This window comes from Rhinopithecus bieti, unplaced genomic scaffold, assembly GCF_001698545.2.
Source record: "Rhinopithecus bieti isolate Rb0 unplaced genomic scaffold, ASM169854v2 scaffold_2439, whole genome shotgun sequence".
In the NCBI taxonomy this organism is placed as follows: domain Eukaryota; kingdom Metazoa; phylum Chordata; class Mammalia; order Primates; family Cercopithecidae; genus Rhinopithecus; species Rhinopithecus bieti.
The window spans coordinates 2,428,134-2,438,945 of NW_016804232.1; the positions used below are offsets into that span (position 1 = coordinate 2,428,134).

The 10,812-nt window shown below is 38.0% G+C and overlaps 1 protein-coding gene across 2 annotated transcripts in view; it reads left to right on the forward strand.

Moving 5' to 3' along the window:
• Positions 1 to 10,812, forward strand: part of SUGCT (succinyl-CoA:glutarate-CoA transferase) — a 732,347-nt gene that overhangs the window by 621,345 nt on the left and 100,190 nt on the right. The window lies entirely within an intron of this gene.

The following is a 10,812-nucleotide window of genomic DNA, read 5'->3' on the forward strand; positions in this document are numbered from 1 at the left end:
CTGGTGTGCCTGTCTGCTTAAAGCGCAGGATTGGGGTGGGAGTTACCCGATTTTCCAGGTGTTGTGTGTCTCAGTTCCCCTGGCTAGGAAAACGGATTCCCTTCCCCCTTGGCTTCCAGGTGAGGCGATGCCTCGCCCTGCTTCAGCTCTCGCTGGTCAGGCTGCAGCAGCTGACCAGCACCGATTGTCCGGCACTCCCTAGTGAGATGACCCCAGTACCTCAGTTGAAAATGCAGAAATCACCGGTCTTCTGTGTCGCTCGCGCTGGGAGTTGGAGACTGGAGCTGTTCCTATTCAGCCATCTTGCTCCGCCCCCTGCATTTCATTAGTCCAAGCAAGTTTTATTTTTTAAATGAATTTGTTTTGAGACAGTCTCACTCTGTCACCCAGGCTGGAGTGAAGTGGCACAATATCAGCTCACTGCAACTTCCGCCTACCAGGTTCTAGCGATTCCGCTGCCTCAGCCTCTAGAGTAGCTGGGATTACAGGGATGTACCACCATGCCAAGCTAATTTCTGTATTTTTAGTAGAGACAGGATTTCACCATGTTGGCCAGGCTGGTCTCAAACTCCTGACCTCAGATGATCCACCTGCCTCAGCCTCCCAAAGTGCTGGGATTACAGATGTCAGCCACTGTGCCTGGCCAAAAGCAAGTTTTAGGCTGTATCCAAAAGGGTGGGGAAATACATGTGACTCTTTCTGAGAGAAATTTCAGTGTTATATGGTGAGGAGCATGGGCACAGGGAGAAGTAAATAATTGGAGTAAAAAATTCACTTGACTACAATAGAGTTCTCAGATCCACAGCAATTTTTTTCTCCTTTTTTTTGTTTTAATCTCCCTTTGGAAAATTCTATTTTTGTTTAATGTTTATAGGGCTTAGTCATCTTTTTGGTATGTCTATCCTGTTATCTTGTATTCTTTCTATAGAGTTATCAATACAGGAATTCCCAGATTTGAGATGAAATGCATGAGTCTAGTTTATGTTTGGAATTAGAATCTAAGTGTCTTTTGAGTGCAGCACATCTGAATTCCTCATGAGAGGGGAATGACAATTCTGCTTATAGATGTCAGATAAAAAGAGGCTATTGTATCTCGTAATCCATTGTATCCCAATAAGAGGCCACACAGACAGGACAAGAGTTATTAAATGCAAAGGGAATTTATCAGTAATTAAATTTGCAGTTTGTCTGTGGATTCTACCTGTCCTTGATTTTATTTACCTATGATAGTTCTGCCTTTCTTTGTTGGGGATGTCCCCATTGGAGAACTCACAAATGCTATAGACATAACTCAGATTTCCTCAGAATGTCTCCATGTGATATGTCTGCCAAAACAAGAAACACAGGCTACAGTTAGAGGTGACTTTTGCTACACTGTTTTCTGGTTAACTAGTGGAGACACATTTTGAATTTGCTAGACATAGTTCTATAGATTTACACATGCATATCCACATCTTCACGTTTACAGTAACAATCCTTATTAGGATTGTTATTAGCATTATTAGCATTACCATCTTATTACCATTCCAAATTATTCTACTTATTTATATTTCCTGCCTTATTAATGAACTTCTTGCAACCATCACTGAATTTTCTGTATGTCGCACTAATTTGCCTGAAGCACTTTCTATCTTAGTCATTACCAGAAACTTGTCGCTTAAAAACAGCAGTAAATCATGTGATATTTATAGAGCCTTCTTTAGAGTTGTATAAATCCACATAGCATTCCTTCAGATGCGAGTTTATTGATTAATATGTTAAAGGCACTGGTCAACCCAAGTTTAATATACTTTGGACAAGGATGTGAAATTATTTACCTCTTAAAAATCCCTCTTGGCTACTTAAAGAAAATAATTATTTCAGCCATTTAGTACATTGTTTCAATCTTTGTAATCATTACCATTATTAAATACAATAAGTAGTATCATCTAAATGATATCCTTTATTATATCTATTGCAAATACTCCCTTTCATATAATTCTCTATCATCTTCAAGCTATAATAAAGAATTAGGAAAGAAATGTAATTTGTGTTTGCAGATGATCTAGTTAAAGCATGCAAACTAGTTAAGCCCATGAATTATCTCTAAGTGTGAGTTTTAGTTATGCTAATGCTATTGTTCTTTATTTAGTATATTATTCATTAAAGTACATGCTCATCTAAGCTTTAAAGCCTATTATACAGTTAAAAGTGAAGAGAGACAAAGAAAAATGAACTATCAATGGGCGTATAAGTGAAAACAGGTATCATGTGTCTCTTTGCCAGACTCCAACATTCTGGTGTTCTAAGAGCCCTCAGTGAGGGAAGTGGTTGTTAGTTTGAGGTCACCATTAGCTTAGTGATAGAAGTGTCAGCATGGTAGGCACAATGTACTAATTTGCTCTTAATTAATATAACCTATATTGAGTGCTAAAACCTCAAACGTTCCCTCCCCTTTCCCCCACAACTAACCTAACTAAACTTACTGTGTCCAGTACACTACGTAAGCTCGGGGGAGAAAGCTGAATAGGACCAGTCCCTCATGGAGCTTATGCTTTGCCAGGGGAAACACATGAACAGTGAACATGGAAAAGTAGGTTGAATGCTTCCTTGGAGAATCAAGGGCAACAGCTCAAGGCTCTGGGTGCACATACCAGGGAGACCTCACCTAGTGTGTGGGCTGAGGAAAAGTTTCTCTGAAAAGTGAAATGTATGCTTCACCTTCAGTGTGTAGCCAAGTACAAAAGCAGTATCAATGTTGAATCTGTGAGTGGTTTTCCATTTACTGTGATGTGCTACTGTAAATATACCTCTTTACTTCAGGTCTCTTTGATGACCTATTTACATTTGTATACATTATTGTACATAGAATAAAATGTTTTCATGTTTTTATGAGAAAATTTGAACAAATAGCTTTTTAATAGATGTAATGATCCTATGATGCATCAATGATGCCAAGGATTCTTCAATGAAATTATATAATGTAAAAAAAATGCAAACAGATACATGAACAATGTGAGTGCATGGCACCTTGGAGGAGCAGAGAAAGCACTCCGGTGGAGAAATAGGGAGGGGGCAGGCTCACAGGGACCCTGAAGAGGGAGCCAGAGGCCAGATGAATAAGTTCTAAAATAGAGCTAATAATCACATTCAATATGAATCCAAAAAATTCAAAGATATCTATGCCGGGGTCCCTGAGATTCCTACTGTCTGAGGAATAAAGGTAGGATTTGGAAGTGGAGCTTGGATAGAAACCACTGGTTTAACAGATGTTCTCATGGATTGATTTTAGGAGTAATTTCTATCTCTGTTGAAGACTTTTGTAAAACTTATAGTGTCCTAAATTTTACACTGTGAAATTCATAGAAATTTCTATTTGTTAATTACGGAAATTAAAAAAGCACATTAAAGTTTACACCACAGCATTTCTGCAACAGGAGATGGGCCATTACATAAATTTCATCTTATTTGTGACTTTAGTGGGAAGATCTTGCATAAGTTATCACATTCCAAAGGTTGCCCAATTTCCTGTAAGCCATTCACCATTTGCATCTTCTTGCAATCGCACTGGCCTTTGGCCTTTGAGCCAGAGTGGAGCATGCTGTCTTTACATGTACTGTGGAGGTGCCAAGTTAGCATTGGTGCTGAGCGCCAAATTTCAAAGGATGTCATTGGAATAGAGTTTGATGTGTAGCTCTGCAGTTTCTCACCATAACCTTTTTCAGATACTTCCTGTAAATGTGCACTGCAGTCATTTGATTCTAGTCGCACTTCTGGGATGTGTGTCAGTGGTGAGTGTGTCTGAGCTGTGAAGGAGAAGAAGTCTTCTATACATGCAAAAGGATTCGAAATTGAATTACTTCTGCCTGCTGGTCCCCTGATCTATGCTTTCCAGAAAGCAGCTCCAAGTTCTTCAATATATTTTCTCCATAGTATTTTAATACTCACATTTGGAACTTGCAGCAATTTTTAACTAGTGGGTGTTGGATGCAGAGACAGTAGTCACCACCATGCATTAGTGTAGTTTCAATCAAATTGTTAGAATATTGATGTTTGGATTTTAAGGTGAATTTTTATAAAGTTGAATGTACTCCTCTGTATTATCGTACTCCTCTGTGTATTATTGGACACATTGTATTTCTGAATGTTTTGCAAGATGTTTTGTAAGTAATGATCTAAAACACTTCTCTGGGTTTGAGACAGTATACCTTCATAAGCTCCTGGAGGGCAAGAATGTCATGATTTGAAGTCTAACCAGCACCCTCTATGCCAACTAGGAACTTAAGAACATTTTCTCGATGATGATTACAATGGAAAACTACTAATCCAAAACATGATTTATGATCCAATTATTCAGTATGCATTTTTTATTAATGGACTGGCTACCTGCAGAAGCTCTCTGATAACAGTTTATTTTACTTATTTAGTTAGTTTTCAGTTTGAAGCCCATACATTAAATGGAGTAACTGCCTTGTATTTTCCATGCATTACAACTCTGCCTTTTCTATGCTACACAAGACTTTGCCTTCCCCTGTTACTTTTAGCTTTTTTTCTTCCCTTTAGGTAGAAAATTAGATCATGTTTCTGAAATCACATGTCCTCAAAGTGCAGTTAAATTTCTATAATGGATAACAGCAATGGGGAAAGCTGTCACAATCTCACTGGGGAAAAAGAAAAATTAAGAGGAACCAAAGTTTCGGCATATATCTCTCCATAAAGTTTAAGTATGTTGGTGCTCATAAGGAATTCTGTGTAAAACCAATGTGAGAATGAAAGGTGAGATAAGTTATTCCTTCCAGGTAGAAAGGCCCTTCAGATGACAACAGGAAAAGTGTGTAAAGTTTTCATGTTGTGCGTAGTGCATAATCTATCTTCTAGAAAGAGCATACTCCTTTAGGGACCAGGTTAAGCTGCAAAAAGAGGAAAGAGATGAAAGGAAGTTTCTATAGTCTATCAACAAAATGAGAGAAAGCTGGCAGGAAAGTGAATTTTCAAATAGACTAGCTAGGGTACTTCCCAAAGTCCTCAATTATTTTTTACCATTATTAAATCCTTAACCCATGGCAGGATACTGAGAGTGAAATCAATCAGTGTATTCTCAGGTGACTTGCCATTGAGTGCCTGGGGTCTTCTCTGGAAGTCCCAAAACAATAAGGTGGGATAGTAGACATTGTTACTGTTCTGTGAGAAATGAATGGCACAGTAATTTTCCTTGGTAGGAGAGCAGGGAGGAAACAAAGGAGGCGTGAATTACATCCCCAGGTATGTCTTTCCATCAGGCACCAGAGAAGCTCCAAGAGCCAAGTTACTGTCGCTGATACAACTCAGGGATCTCCATCAACTATGCTTATCTGTGGCATGAGGAAGAAATATTTTGTGAGACCTGGGCTTTCATGCTCTGGGAATTCTTGTTTCTGTTAATTGGGACTTGGAAAGCCGCCAAGAACTCAGTTGTTCCTTTGCAACATATCCTCATCAACCTAGACCCTAGTGGGTTTCCTGATAAGTGAATGTGTCTAACAGACAAGAAACTCTTACTGCAAATCAACCCTAAGTTATCAATGAATTCCTGGAGTGCAGAGTAAGTTTTCACTACTAGGAAGTGATAGTTATGCTCAAAAATTTTCCTGGGGGAATATTTAATTGGACTTATACATTCTTTGGGATTTTTTCCAGTATTTCTATGCAGAATGATCCTTGAGATTAGAGGTGTGTTTTAAATAATCCGAGTGGACCATTGAATGTTAACCTGAATATAGAAATCAAAAGAAAATAAAAGCCACAGGAAGAGTGAAAGGCTAAATGATGGTATACCATTTTTGTTATTGTGTCAGAAGATGTATCAGAAATTTTCATCAGTTCTTAATTGCGTTCCTGGTGTATTAGCTGCAGCCAACCTTCACTGAGTACACAAAGAAGTCTTTCTGGATCAACTTTAAGTACTGACTTTATGATAAGCCTTTAGGGAATAAATTAAATTAATCAAATTTAATTAGACATGTAAACTGATTAGAGAAGTAAAAACAAATACCTTACGATCGCTAAATACAAAAGTTTTAAAATTATCTTCCAGTTTGGACTTCAGTGTCATGGCGTTAACTTGAAGAATCAAGAAGTGCCATTATCTTTGCCTCCAAGTGTCTTCAGCTAGGAGTGAGTTGCTTGGCTTTATTGCTCAGTTTATTCCTGGTTGGACAGGGAGTCATTTTAATCCTTTCTCAAAGAGGAGTGGCTTTGTTTTCCTTCAGCATTACCAAGAAGGGACTGCTTGGTGCATGAAGAGATAAATGGGGCTGAATTTCATGGAATTTTTTTTTTTTTAATATCAGTCTTTAAGATGTCAAGAAGTATTCTGATTAAGAAGACTTAGATAAAATATTTATCTGACTAAGCCAGATAGAGCAAGCCATCTTTTTATGTAAAAGGATCGTAGTTTAATTTTGACTAAGCACACAATGTTATGTTAATATTAATAAGATGTTGGTGGAGATAAATGGTAGTAAAGGGGTTAAAGAAGAACCTCCAGATACCTTACTATAATCAATAGGAAATGTATCATATCCCATTTTTCATATCCTCAAACCTTCAGGATTTGGGGTACTGAGCTAGGTCTGTGGGTCTTATTGCTTCTCTCCTCAGCTAGACCAAATCTTATTTGTCCTGTATGTATCAGCTTTTATGAAACCGTATCTTCATGGCATATCTTTATCTGGGTGTGGCATTAACAGTCAGCGTGTCTCTGAGTTCCTCCTTTGAGTAATATGTTCTAACACTACATAGGAAGGGGGCCTGAGGGACCTTGAAATGCTTCCCTAATTTGCCCTTTATCTGAACATTGTGTAAGTCAGAAGGGGTTGTGTGCCTATTGGAGTGGGTTGCCAAATAGTCTAACCTACTTACAACCCTTATGTCTGTTTGAAATGTTCCTAAGAGCTCTAAATCCCAGGTTATTTCAAGAAGCCATAAGCTTTTCAAACAGTTAAGCAAAAACCAAATTTTAATCAAATGAAACATGAAAAAAAATTAATAACAGGACATTTTGGGCATTTGAAGTGGGGATGTGGTCAAATAAAAGTACCAAGAAGATGCTGCAGCCACAAAAAGCCAGAGAAGCACTAACTACCCTCCGTAGACTTAAAGAATATCTGCAACGAAGACTAATTCTGCTTTCTGTTTGTTGCTGGGCCTTCAAGTTCATGTGTGACCTTAAACAACTGACTTCAGCTTCTAGTGCCCTGTTTTCTTGTTCTAATGGGATTAGTCTTTTCATCCTTTTAATTTAACAGAAAAATGCAATTCACTATGCTGCACATAACTATATTTTGTGAATAGGTTTTAATGGCATAATTGCTGTGGAGCATTCAAATTTGAGAGGAGGGAATGTAAGTAAATAAACATCTGCTTAATACTTATCTATATATGGTATATATATGAATACTTTTCATATACCATTTATTTCTTCGCCAGGACAATTCAGTAAGCCATACTACTATGTCCACTTTACAGATAAGAAAATAGAGATTTACTGAATGTTGTTACACCAACCAATGTTAGTGTTGCAATTCAAACCCAGCTCTGGGTGATCTTTTATCTATCCTCTTTTCTCTATTTACTATTATCTCCTAAAATTGAGCCAAAAAAGGAAGTTGAACCAACTATTGCGGTTTTTTTTTTTACCTTACTTACATCAGTCTCTAATTTAAAGGCTGCTGGATATATTTTAAATTTGAAGCTCAGTTGACATTTATTTAAATAATATTTACATTTTAAGAATTAAAAGTTAGATTCAGCCTATCTATTTTGGGATTACCTATTTTGGGATTACATGGATTTTGTTGTTGTTGTTTTGTTTTTTACAAAGCCTGTAATTGTGTTTCTATTAAAAAAAAAAAAAGAAGCAGCAGCCATCGGAAAATGTATTGTTAGGCTATTTTGATATTCTCAAGAGCATATAAGTGTAAATGCACCAAAACATGTGGACTACATTTCCCCCTAGTTGTACTGTTTTCACACATTAACAGAGATGCTGTTTGGAAGGGGAATAAAGGAGACATGTTTGGGATACATATGCAGATTTCAATAATCAAAAGAGCCAAGATATTAAGCTGCTTCCTGTAATCACCCAGAATTTTTGTCTTTCCAGTGATCTCTGTGGCCATGGTGCTGTGTGGGCAAATTTCCTCTTGCTGACCTGGGGCTGGTATTATTTCAAAGTTAGAGCCCGATTCCTTAGAGCAGCATTAATGAAACTGCAAACAATGTTGTGTTGGTATAATAGAGTTAAGATGATTTTTCTTCCCCAAGCATGTGGTTGATACTATGGCCAGAAAAGTTTAAAAATAAATTAGTGACAAATACTATGTGATTCCATATAAGGTTCCTAGAGTAGTCAAGGTCATAGACACAGAAAATAGAATAGCGGTTGTCAGGGGCTAGAGGGAGAGGGGTATGGCAAGTTAGTGTTTACAGAATACAGAGTTTCACTTTGGGGAGATGACAAAGTTCTGGAGATGGATGGCATAACAGTTGCACAACAGTGTGAATGTACTTAGTGCCACTAAAGTGTACACTTAAAAATGGTCAAAATGGTAAATTTCATGCTATATACATTTTCAGCTACAATAAAAATATGATTCATAAAAATATTAATTAACTTCTTTGATATTTTCATGTGTACATGTAGGATGTATGTGTGGTGTGCATACAAAATAGGCTAGAATGGAGAGCATGTAGGCTTAGTCACCGAGACCTGAGCTCAAAGCCTGGTTTTGCAATTTATGCTTGGAGATAATTGACAGCCTGTCTCATGTATTTCAGTGGAAGCTTTCTTATCTGTGACAGGAAGACCAAATACTCACTGCAACTTATAATAATTAAATAATAATAAATGTCCAGTGCTCATCACATAGAAGGATTAAGTGGAAACACAGCATAGATAGTAAACTCGTACCTTCATCTGCAGTAACAAGTAGTCTTGGGGAAAAATAAAACTAGCTACATGACTAATTTTTCAACCATTAAACCTTGAAACAATCACTCATGTTTCTCTAAGAAATACACTAAAACAAATCATTCTTTTGTTTAACAAATGTTTATCTAGTGTTTACTCTGTGCCAAGTCCTGGCTGTCAAGAAGCACTGTGTAATGGGACATATGACAGTGACCAATCAAATAAGACACAGTGAGGACTTGGAGATCCTGGGACTGTAACTGCCAGATGTGTGCAAGGCCAAACTGGCCCCTTTGTCTGTTTTCCAAGTAGGAGCTCTTGGGTAAATATTTTGTGTATAAAGTCAGTGGAGACCATGCCGTGTGAAAGTCTCCTCCAAAATCATCATTGTCAGACAGTTCATGCAGGTGAAAATAATGCAGCGGTCATAGCTAACACTGTAACAGCTTGTTTAGGGGAAATTAGAGAGGGGCCCATGATAGAGCACAGCATTTCCTAAATGTTCCCTGCCTAAAGGACCCTAGTTTTCTGAAATAGTAATAGTTGTGCTACCACAAAATGACCCCTTTGTCAAATAACTTTGGGAAACCTGCATTAAGCAAAGGTCAGTGAATTTTCTTTACTTTGACATTTCTTGGAAGCATTGATAGTCTAAAATGTGTTTGCCTCTCTAAGAGGGAGATATTGAAGACCATCTTTCCCAAAGTTCTTTGATAGCAGAGCCCTTTTCCCCCCAGAGCGCTTATTAAGATCCTGTGGAAAAGTGATTTTTGGGTCACCCCGCTAGGAACATGTGTCCCTTGGAGCCACATGAGACCAGTTGTAATGGTCATTTAATGGAGAAATTGGCTGGATTATGCTAACAGAGGGAGAGGAAACCAAATAAGAAAACTGACCGTCCTCCGAGGGTCAGGATTTTCTATTGTTTTTTAGCTCAAGGGTCCAGTGTTCCCAAGGAGTGTCAAAGTGGGTTCTTCTGCGAGAGCTGAATATCCATGAATACTGGGCAGGAGAGGGTGGGCCGGGAGCACGCCCCGGGGAGCCTGTGTGGTAAGAGACCTCCAGAGGGGGCCGGTGATTTCGCTCCTAGTGGGCTCAGCCCCCACCAGAAGAGCTTCATTTGACAAGGAAAGGCATTAATAATGGAAATGGATTGAAGGTAACACTGGCGTGCAGATCAGGAATAGCTCACACGGTGATGCTCTTGCACTAGAAGCAGAAACTATCCTGGGATCTAAAGAAATCACTTAAGAAGAAAACATTTCCTCTTCATTGAGCCTCAGTAAAGCTGCATGAGGAGAATTCTGCACAATTGTTCGTACTCTAGCTTAGAAAATGGAGTTGATTAAGTGGAAGGAAACTTTAAAAATGTGACAAAGATGATGAGGTGATTAAGGGGTAGGTTTTAAGTAGCAAGATGTGGGGAATTGAAGATGTATGACTAGTGGCGGTGACAGTGAGGTTTATGATAGCTGCCTATAAATACCCAATTAATTGCCTAATGTGGCAAATGAGAAGAAACAGGCTTTTACCACCAAAAGGGAAACTTGAAGTGTATTAGGGAAACAAGTATTTAACAGTAGGGGTGATTTGGCTGCCATGAAATGGAGAAATCAGTTGTGTGAGATAAAGACTCAGAAAGGTACTTTTCTTCCTGATAAAATCCTAGTGTCAACAGATTATTTTCTTTAAAAGGATGCATACGTTTTCATATTTCTTAGGAGCAGAGATTGAAAATAGAGAAAACTATTTAATTTGCTATAATTCAGGTTGCCTCAAGCCTCCAAACATGTTTTCCCCCAAGCTGAATTATAGTAATACCTTTGATGGTAAGAAGCATAAAACAACTCTTTTTTTTTTTTTTTTTTTTTTTTTTTTTTTTT